This window comes from Sminthopsis crassicaudata, chromosome 2 (genome assembly GCF_048593235.1).
Source record: "Sminthopsis crassicaudata isolate SCR6 chromosome 2, ASM4859323v1, whole genome shotgun sequence".
Classification (NCBI taxonomy): Eukaryota; Metazoa; Chordata; class Mammalia; order Dasyuromorphia; family Dasyuridae; genus Sminthopsis; species Sminthopsis crassicaudata.
Genome location: NC_133618.1, coordinates 476762227 through 476774015, shown reverse-complemented (window position 1 = coordinate 476774015; position 11789 = coordinate 476762227).

The following is an 11789-nucleotide window of genomic DNA, read 5'->3' as shown; positions in this document are numbered from 1 at the left end:
GACCAGAAACACAGGTAAACATGGGATGATATAAAAAAAATCAATAAAATTAAGGGGTGAGAGAGGAAATTATCACACATAAAAGAGGAAAGGAAAAGATTTACTATGGAGAGGAAGAAGATACAAATTAAGAGGAATAAGTGAACTTACTTTCATCGGTATTGGCTGAAAACAAGAATAATGAACACACATATAGAGGCTATCTTACCCTACAGAGAAGTAGAAAAAGAAGGGGATAAGAGAAGGGGGGATGATTAAAGAGAAGACAGATTGTGAGAGAAGTAAGTCAATAATAAAACACTTTTGAAAAGGTACAGGATGAAAGGAGACAGAGAATAGAGTCAATTTCATAAAAATCAGAGCCATTCCCCAATTAATACATTATCAAAAGATGAAATTTTCAGATGAAACAATCAAAGTTATTTATAACCATGTTTTAAAATTCTCTAAGTCACTATTTATTGGAGAAACAAAATTAAAATAATCCTGAAATACTACTTTTTGCCAAAATAGATTGACTAATAAAACAGAAAAGGAGCTTGACATATGTTGGGGGGAGGGAATGTGGGGAAAATGACACAATTAATGCATTGTAGTTGGATTTGTGGACTGATTGAACCATTCTGTAGAGCAATTTGTAACCTTGTCCAAAAGGCTATAAAACCATGCATTCACTTTGACCTAGCAATATCACTACTAGGTCTGTATTCCAAAAGAGATAAAACAAAATAAAAGGAAAAGAAACTGCATGTACAATAATATTCATAACAACTCTTTTTATGGAGGCAAAAATTGGAAATTGAGAAGATGCCCATGACAACTCCAGAGGACTTATGATGAAAAATGCTATCCATCAATAGAGAAAGAAATGATGATCTCTGAATATACACTGAAGCATACTTTGTTACTTTATATTTTTTAGGGTTTTTTTACCCTAGGGAGAGCTATGTTTTCTTTTACAATATGACTAATATGGAAATGTTTTGCATTACTACACTTGTATAACCTATATCAAATTGGTTGCCTTCTTAATGAAGGTGGGTAGAAAGGGATGAAGGGAGAGAATTTGGAACTCAAAATTTTAAAAACAAATGTTAAAAATGTGTTCACCACATATTTAAATATATTTAGAAGAATTGCACATGCTTAACCTACATTGTATTGCTTGCTATCTTGGGAAAGGGACAATGAGGGAAGGAGGGAGAAAAAATTGAAATACAAGGTTTCACAAAGGTGAATGTTGAAAACTATCTTTGCATATGTTTGGAAAAATAAAATACTATTAAAAATCTGTTTCTATGTGTAATTTGGGGAAAATAAAACACTAAATGAATTAAAAAGTAAAAGGAAATCTTATATGGTATCACAAAGACTAACCAACTAAGCAACTGAATAACAACAAAGTTAAGGAAGTGTTTGATAAATATCTTTTATAATCAAATAGCTCTGAAATATTCTAATAGTCCCCAGGACTACCTTAGAAATTGTAGCCAGGCTGAGGATTCAACTCAATAGTGGTAGGGTATGGAAGCCAAGAGTAGTTCTGAGATTGAGCCAAGATGATGGAGTAAAGCCAGGAAGTTGCTCAAGCTCTCCCAGTTTCTCTTGAAACCAAGTATCTGAACTGATTCTGATGGAATGAAACCACTCTCTAGATCAAGAGAGACTGGGAAAACTTCAAGAAAAGTCAATCTCACTGGGGGAAAAGAGTGTTCAGCCCAGCTCAGTCAAACTCTGGAAAGGCAGTGAAAAGGTCTTACTCATAGCAAATTAGTAACTAATATCCTTGGTCCTGGGTCAGTAGAGAAGCAGATCAGTGGAGCAGCCTCCAGTTCCATTTCAAAAGGCAAATTCTGGGAAACTAGGTTGTTTCCTGGAAAGAGCAGATAAATTTACCCCTTGCAAACATAAGGGGCTCCTGTGCTCAAACCCAAGGCTCAGAGCTGCACAAGAAGCTTGGGAAAGTGCCTCTTTTACCCAGGAACAGAGCTTAACCATAAAAGTAAAAAAAGAGGAATATCAAAAGAAAAGAAAATGAGTAAATGAGAAAAGAACCTGGATCATAGAGAGCTACTATGGTGACAGATAAGACCAAAAAACCAACTCAGAAGAGGAAATCTCAAAGAGTGATATGAATTGATCTCAAGACCAAAGAGGCTTTTTTTAATTTTAAAAGGTTTTAAAGATTTAAATATTTTAAAAGGCAAAAAGAGAGGTAGAAGAAAAAAATGAGAAAATAAATGACAGTTATGCAAGAGAGGGACAACAGGTTGAAGAAAATAACTCCTTAAAAAATATAATTGATCAAATGCAAAAAAAAAATCCATTGAGGAAAACAACACCTTCAAAAGTAGAATTAACCAAATAGAAAAAGAAATACAAAAGCTAACTGAAAAAAAATCACACATTAAAAACTGGAATAGGGCAAATGGAAGCTTAATGATTCCATAAGACAGCAAGAATCAGTGAAACAAACTAAAAAGAATAAAAAATGGGAAGAAAATTTAAAATACCTCATTGGAAAAACAGCCAACCTTGAAAACAGATCCAGAAGAGATAATTTTTAAATTATTGGTCTACCTGAAGGCCATGACAAAAAAAAAAAAAAAAAAAAAAAAAAAAAAGAGAACCTGGATAGCATTCTTCAAGAGATCATTAAGGAAAACTGCTCTAATATTCTAGAAACAAAGGAGGAAATACTCATTGAAAAAACTTATTGATCCTCTTAGGAAAGAAATCCCATAAGGAAAACCCCCACGAACATTGCTGCAAAACTCTAGAACTACAATTTCAAGGAAAATTGCAAGTTGCCAGGAAAAAAAAAAATTCAAATGTCAAAAAACAACAGTCAGGATTACTCAGGATCTAGCAGCTTCTACCATAAAGGAATGAAGGGCCTGGAATACCATATTCTGGAAGGCAAAGAACTTGGGATTATAGCCAAGAATTAGCTACCCAGAAAGACTCAGCATCATCTTGCAGAGGAGGCAACGGATCTTCAATAAAGTAAGAGACTGTCAATCATTTCTATTGGAAAAAAAAAGAACTAAAAAGAAAATTTGATCTACAAACACAAAATTCCAACAATATCTGTAACTCTTGAGAACTGTATCTGTCACTGGGGCAGACAGAAGGGGGCATCACATGGACTGAGAGTGTGGTGGTATATAGATTCTGATAAGATACTATCAAAGAAAAAAGAAATTAAGGCATGGGAAAAGGTCTGCAATGGAAGAAGAAAAAAGGAGAAGTATAATGGGAAAAATTAAATCATATGAAGAGGCACAAAGGACTTTTTACAATCAAGGGAAAGAGGGGAAGAGGATGAGCATCGTCTGAAGTTTGACCTCACCAGTTTGGGCTCTAAGAGTATGGAATAACTTAATTATTCAATTGTGTATAGAAATGTATCTAACCTTCTAAAGAAGGAGAAGGAAGGGGGGGAGGAAAAGTAAGATAGAAGGGAGGGCAGAAACATTAAGTTAAAAAGGTAAGGGAAGATGGGAAGGGGTGATAGAAGATAAGATAGTTGGTGGAATGAGTAAAACAACACTACTAAGAACAAGATGGGAAAAAAGAAGAAAATATATACAGGGGAGAAAATAAAATGAAGGGAAGTACAGAGCTAGTGACCATAACTGTGAATGTAAATGGAATAAACTCTCCCATAAAATGGAAGCAAATAGCAGAGTGAATTAAAAAACAGAATCCTATAGTATGTTGTTTATAACAAACATATCTGACAGAAAGAGACACACACAGAATAAATATAAAAGGCTGGAATAGAATTTATTATGATTCAGCTATGGAATACTATTGTTCTGTAAGAAACAATGAGCAGGATGATTGCAGAGAGGCTTGGAGTGGCCTACATGAACTGATGCTAAGTGCAATGAGCAGAACCAGGAGATCATTATACACAGCAACAAGAATTCTGATAGATGTGGCTCTCTTCAACAACTTGAAACAAGGTACTAAGTGGAATTGAGGAGACAATGGTTAAATCTAATTTAGCATTGATTTAATCCTACAACAAATAATGGTTTCCTAGTTATGTAATGATTTAAGTATACTCAGTGTGCAGCATATAAGCAAGAAGCTCTCAGGGCCAAAGGGGGACTCTGGGAGATTGAGAAGCCAGGATTCAGTTGGGCAGAACTGAGGAAGACAGAGAAGTGGTGGCAGGCTGTCCTGTGGAGAACACTGAAAACAAGCCTCCAGAAAAGCTAGCCGAGCCCCAAGTGAAGGAAAGAGAAAATAAAGGATTTGGACTTTAACTCCTGGCTGCATTTGAGGTGATTATTACTCTGAACTGAAACTAAGGCTGCCTCCAGAAGCTCCCCAAGAAATCTGCTCCCAGAGAACATTTATAATTTAGAGAAGAACATTAAAATTCTTTAATTGATAAATAGTCAAAATATATGAACAGATAATTTTCCAGTGATGAAATTAAAACCATCTATAATCATATGAAAAAATGCTCTAAATCACTATTGATCAGAGAAATGCAAATTAAATCACCTCACACCACTCAGATGGGCTAAAATGACAGGAAAAGATAATGATAAATGTTGGAGGGGATACAGGAAAACTGGAATGCTAATGCATTATTGGTGGAGTGGTGAAATGATCCAATCATTTTGGAGAGCAATTTAGAATTATGCCCAAAGACCAATCAAACAGTACTACTTTTGGAATTTTCCCAAGGAAATCATAAAAAAGGGGGGGGGGAGAATATCACTATACAAAAAATGTTTGTAGCAGCTTTTTTGTGGAAGCAAAGAATTGGAAAATAAGTAGATGCCCATCAACTTGGGAATGGCTGAACAAATTATGATATATAAAGATAAGGGAATATTATTGCTCTACAAAAAATTATGAACAAACTGATTTAGGAAAGGCCTGGAAAGATTTACATGAACTGATGCTGAGTGAAACAAGAAGGATCAGGAATACATTATACATAATAATAACAAGACTATGTGATGATCAATTATGATTCTTCTCAGTTGTTCAGTGATCTAAAGCAATCCCAATAGATTTTGGACAGAAAATGCCATCTACGTTCAGAAAAAGAACTATGGAGATTGAATGTAAATCAACATATGCTATGTTCACTCCTTTTTCCTGTTTTTCCTTTTCTTCCATGGTTTTTCCCTTTTGCTTTGATTTTTCTCTCCCAAACTGATTCATAAAGCAATGTGTATTAGAAATAAATACATTTTTAAACATTTTTTTAAAGTGCTATAATATAAGGACTCCTAGTTCTGGAGTCAGGGGACCTGAGTGCAAATTTTGCTTCTTGCATTTACCATCTTATGATCTTAAATAAATTAATTAACACCATTCAGTCTCATCTTCCTCATTCTAGACAGCTAGGTGGAATAGCAAATAGAAAACTAGATCTGAAATCAGAAGACCTAAGTTTGAATCCTGACTCAGGAACTTACTAGCCATGTGACTTAGAATTTCTCATAACTTTAGTTTCCCATTTGTTAAATGGGGATAATGATAGCCTTGCTTCAGAGGGTTATTGTGAGGATCAAAAGTAATAACTGATGTAAAATACTTTGGTAACCTCAAAGCTCTACCAAAGTATTAATATTATTAACATTGTCACCATCATTATGGTCATCATCATCATTCCTGCTATCATAATCTGTAAAATGAAAGAGTTTGGTCTAGATGGTTTCTGAGGTCCCTTTTAGTCAATCTCAATGATTACATGATTCATAGATCACTGCTGGAGAAAACACTCAATACTAAGACAGATATCTAACATTCGTTGGGTGCTGGGTGTCCCTAACAAAAGTTACCCCCACCTTTTGAATTTAAAAATGAACTTTTCAAGGTTTATTGAAAGGAGTAAGTTCCCTTAGTGAATCACTACAAAGCTATGTAGCACAGGTGTTGGTGTAACTGTGATACACTGGGAACACACACCCAGAGTAATGTTTCCAGAGCCAGGGCTAGGATTGGGGTGGGGGTGGAGCGGCCTGGATCAGGGCAAGCTCTTTGGGGTGTAACATAAAACAGCCAGGAGTCCCTGCTCACTCAAAGAAAGCCTAGCAGTAGGTTCCCAAATGATCTCAGCTGCTTTGTTTTCCCCCACAATAAATGTATTTCTTAGCTTCTGCCTTTGTATAGAGACACTATTCAACAAGGGGGATGTTTTTCAAAGCCAAAGTAGAATCTCCAGGTTTCCCACATTTGTGCCATGGACAATATACCACAAAGCAAGAAGACAGGGGATTTTAAAAGGGAGATGAGGTACTCTGGAGGTCCACGCAATCATCCCTCCTTTGCCTTGAGGAATTTCTGCAGTTGACTAAACCTGTAAAGAAAAGCCACCATGGCCTAAATAGTTAAAAGAACATAAGTCCTAGAAATAAGATCAGTGCTAGAGTCCCAGCTCATTGTGTACAGCTCAGCAGGAGCATCCACTCTGGACCCCTGTTTCACTCTCAGAAAAATGGGGACAATAATATCTACTGTATCTCCCAAGGTAGTTGGATATAAGTCTGGGCTCATCTACTACCTCACCCTTACATCACTTTCAAAGATAGTTCAAATCATACCTTCCATATAAAGCCTTTCCTTGAATGAAATTATGGATTGTTTGTTGATTGTTGTATGACCCACTCATTTTTTAGAAATAGATTACTTAACTTCCAATTGGTTTTTAGTCTAACTTTCTCTGCCCCTTTATTGAATATAATTTTTATTGCAATGTGATCTCAAAAAGAAGAATTTACTATTTCTGCCTTTCTGCATTGATTGGAGGTTTTATGCCCTAATCTATGGTCAATTTTTGTGTGGCTGTCATGCATTTCTGAGGAAAAGGTGTATTACTTTTCTGTCTCTATTCAATTTCCTACAGAGGTCTATCACATATAGGTTTTCTAGGATTCTATTAACTTCCCTAGTTTCTTTCTTGTTAATTTTATAGTTAGATTTATCTGATTCTGAAAGGGAAGGGTTGTGGCTCCCTACTAATATAGTTTTGCTGTCTATTTTTTCCTGTGACTAGCTTAATATCTTCTCTAGGAATTTGTATGCTCTACCACTTGGTACAAATATATTTAAAATGGATACTGCTTCATTGTTTACACTACCTTTTATCTAAAGCCCTTTTTTAATGTTCTCTTCTCTGCTATTTGATGTCTCCCTTGCTGATGTCTCCCTCCAAAAAAAATCTTTATTTATGTGTATATTGGGTTTACACTTATTATATAAATGTTATCTTATTTCCTCTGAGAGAATGTTGGTTCCCTATGGGCAAGAACTTTTTCTTTTTCTATTTCTACCCCTAATAATACAATTCTTGGAATTTAAGTGCTTAATCAATACTTGTTAATTGATTAATTGGATGGTTGGTAAATATATTAATAAAAATGTAAAGCTTATGCCCAAAGGGCTATCAAACTGTGTAAACCCTTTGATCCAGTGGTGTCTCTACTTCCTATATCTCAAAGAAGTCTTTAAGAAAAAGGAAAAGAACCCACATGAGCAAAAATGTTTGTAGGCAAAAAACTGGAAATTGAATGAATGCCTTTAGTTGGGGAATGGCTGAATAAGTTATATATATGAATGTTATTGAATATTATTGCTCTATAAGAAATGATCAACAAGATGATTTCATAGAGGCCTGGAGCTACTTATATGAAGTGATGCTAAGTGAAATGAGTTTGAACCAAGAGAACATTGTACACAGCAACAAGATTATACAATGATCAATTCTGATGGAAAAGGCTCTTTTCAACAATGAAGTGATTCGGGCCAGCTCCAAAGATCTTGTAATGGAGAGAGCCATCTGTACCCAGAGAAAGGACTATAGGAATTGAGTGTTGATCACAACATAGTGTTTTCACTTTTTTCTTGTCTTTGCTTGCATTTTGTTATCTTTCTTAATTTTTTTTTCCTTTTTGATCTAATTTTTTTTCTTGTGCAGCATGGTTAATTGTGGAAATGTAGATAGAACTGCACATGTTTAAAAATATTGGATTACTTGCTGTCTAGGGGAGGATGGAATTGGAGAGAGAGAGAGAAGGAAGAAGAAAAAGAGAGAAGGAGGAGGAGGAGGAGAAGAAGAAGAAGAAGGAAGAAGAAGAAAAGGAGGAAGAGGAAGAGGAGGGGTAGGAGGAAGAAGAATGAGGAATAAGGAGAAGGAGAAGGGGGAGGAGGCATAAAAGTATATAGTCGCCTGATTCCTTCCCTTTGTATACCCTCTACCTTATTCCCTCTCCTACTTAATCTATTCTTTCCCTTATACCTGAAAAGCCTTTCCTCTCTCTTACTTGGTGAATTCTTATTTATCCAAAAGTTCATTTTAAATTCTACCTTCTCCATGAAGATCCTCAATATGGGTAATGATCTTCTTTCTCTCTGGCCACGTATCAGCTTTGTTTTGTATCTCTTCCATGTGTAGCACTGGATAGAATGCTGGACCTAGAATCAGGAAGACCTGCATTCCAATCCAATTCCTATTACCAGACACAAGTGGCTTATCTATGGGTAAATTACCTTACCCATTGGTTTCCTCATCTATAAGATGATAAGAACTACTCCTAACACGCAGAGTGTTTGTGAGGGTTAAGTGAGACATAAAGCCTGTTGCAAATTTTAAAACAATAATATTAGCTATTGATAGTATATAGCATAATCATCATAATTTGTGTCTTCATAACGTTATGCATTATTGAATGTGTATATGCTTGTCTCATTCCTCAAGTCATATCTAAATTTTGTATCTATTCTAACTCCAAAGTACTCTTCCCAAAGCAAATTCTTAATAACCACTTCTAGTTGATAATTTTTAGAGCTTCTTAAAAGAAATAAGGAAAGAGCATTGATTCTGGAAGTCAGAAACTAGGAATGGCTGTTTTCATTAGCCATCATTGGGGCAGCATTGTAACACTGTAGGAACCTATATCTTCTATTATCTCTAAGAACAAAACTCTCCTCTCTCTGTCTCTGTCTCTCTGCCTCCCTCTGATTATCTGTCTCTTTTTTGTCTCAGTCTCTATCTGTTTCTGCCTCTTTTCTTTGTCTCTGTCTCTGTCTGTCTCTATTATCTAACTATCATCTATCTATCTATCCCCAATTTCCCCTGAGTTAGTGAATGGGTTTACTTTCAATGGACTAGACCATAGGACACTTAGAAAAGGAGACAAAGAGAAAGGCATCTTTCTTTCTATTGTTTCCCTACTGGACTGGAAGAGGGAGACCCAGCCATGCTGGCAGGCAAAGCGCCCTTTCCCTCCCTCAGTCCATCTCTGTTTCATCACTAGTCACTGAAGCTCTATTGCACACTTTACTGGATACAGGTTGCCATAAGGGGATTCTCTTTCGTGGCCTAAGGGACTTTCCTTTCTGGAAGATTGCAAGGCTCTGTTTTCAAGTCTTTACTCCACCTCCACCCCCTTTCTATAAGAAGCCTGGAGGCATTTTCCATGAATTTTGCCCTTTATTTTAAGCATGGTTCTGCCATGTGACTAACATATCCCAGCATTTCCTAGCCTACTCAAACACCACATCATCACCACCTGTTATCACAGCTGTTTCTCCTTTGCTTTGGTGTGTGGTTACTGAAAGGCTGCAGCCTGGATTCGCTTGGGATGGATGGGGTGTCGGCTGTCGGTGGTGTATAAGGCTATGGGAGAGCTCAGTGGCGATTTCAGTTTTGAAGAAAAAAACTCTTTTTTTTTTCCCCCCCAAAGCTCTTTCTAGGAAGATCACCAGTGTGGGAACAGAGTTGCCAAAGTTTAATTTAATCTTCACTCCCTGCCTACCACTTGAAGGATTAAGATGTGGGGGGAGAGAATATAGAGTCTCCTTTCCATATTATCTTTATGAAAGGGGTGCTTAACCCTTTGTGTTTGTGTCTGGACTCCTTTATCAATCTGATGAAGCTTATGGAACTCTTTTCAGAACAATGTATTTAAGTGCGTAAAATAAAATACATTATAGTATAAGAAAACCTGCTTATATTTAAAAGTAGATGTCAAAATATCAGGGGAAAATAAGTTTAAAAATACCAAATTATGAATTTCAGCTCTAAATATTTAGAGATCATAAAATCTGAAGAAATATGTGACTATTGTTATCTAAGTTGGATTTTTAAATGCTTCAATACTGACTAATATTACAAAGGAATCAACCCACAAGTATTTACTTAGTACTTGCTGCATGATTAATCCAATACTAGTCAGCAGAGGAGTTAGGTCAGTAGAGGCTATTGGAAAGAGCCCTGAATCTGGAATAAGAAGGCAAGGATCTGAATCATGGTTTTTCTATGTACTACTTAGATGACTTTTTGACAAATCACTTAAATTTTTTGGACTCTGTTTCCCAATTTCTAGAGGAAGAGATTCATAGAAGTTAGATGGGACCTTAGAGATCATTTAGCCCAACATTCTCATTTGCTGGATGATTAAACTGAGTCTCAGAGATGTTAGTGATGTGGTCATGCAAGTAATAAGCATCCAAGGTAAGATCGGTACCCTAGTCACCTGACTCCAAATCCAGTGCTCTATGCTCTTTCTCCAGTTTAAGCATCTTTGATTCTTTTGATCTGCCTTCAAATAGCTTAATTTCTTGTCCTTTTGCCATTATGATCACTCTTTTTTTGATTCACAAGGTTTTTTGTTTAGTCATTTCAGTCAGTCCAACTTTTTGTGATCCCATTTGTGATTCTCTTGGCAAAAATAGTGGAGTGGTTTGCCATTTCATTCTCCAGCTCATTTTACAGATTAGAAAACTGAGGCAAATTGGGTTAAGTGATTTTTCCCAGTGTCACATGGCAAGTAAGAATCTAAGATCTGATTTGAACTCAGAAAGATAAGTCTTACTGACTCTAAGGCCAGGGCTCTATCCATTGGGCCATTAAGTTGTCCTTCTTGAGTCATTAGATTGTTGATTTATTTCTCAAAATATGGCACCCAGAATTGAACACAATACTCCAAATGTAATCTGAACCATTGGAGGAGAAAATTTTAAAGTTTCCCCTCAGCTCAGGACCCTATGAACTTTGCTACCCTGCCATAGGTTTTTTTATTGGTACATGTAATGAATAGAATCATAGAATTAGAGCTAAAAGGAACATTACAGATCATCTTATTTTGAAGATGAGAAAATTGAGATCGTATAAAGTAAAGTGGAAAGGTAGAACAAAGATAATAGAGAAAAGCCAGGAAGTTGTTTGAGTTCTCCTCAGCTTCTCTCCTCTAATAGATTCTGGAGCAACAGAGCCCATAAAAAAGACAGGCTGAAACAATTTTTTCCAGCTTAAGATAACTTAGAAGGATTTCAGGAAAGGTTTGTCTCACTTATGTAAAAAGGGAAATGCAGCCTAATCCATGTGGTATCTGGGCAAGCCAGCAGACGTCTCAACCACAGCACAGATGAGAGTTGAGGACCTATAGCCCTAGCTCAGCAAGCCAGAGGCACAGCAGTTCAACTGTAAGGCATCCACACCCAACACAGAAGGCAAACTGCCAACCCTGGATTTCAGGGCAAAATAGGTGTGACAAGGCTGGGCCACCCTAGCACAGTGAGCAAGCTGCCAACACCTGAGTCCCAGTGCAGAAAGTCAGTGACCAGGCTTCTGGCCACCAGCACAATAAGCTTGAGACAATGCCTTAGTATTCTAAGAACAGAGGTCAACTTCAAAAGTTACAAAATAGACTAGAAAATGAGCAAAAGGTAACCCTGATCAAAGAATGTGGTGACAGGGAAGATCACAACACAAATTTAAAAGAGGACAACATCAAAAAGCCTATATCTGAGGC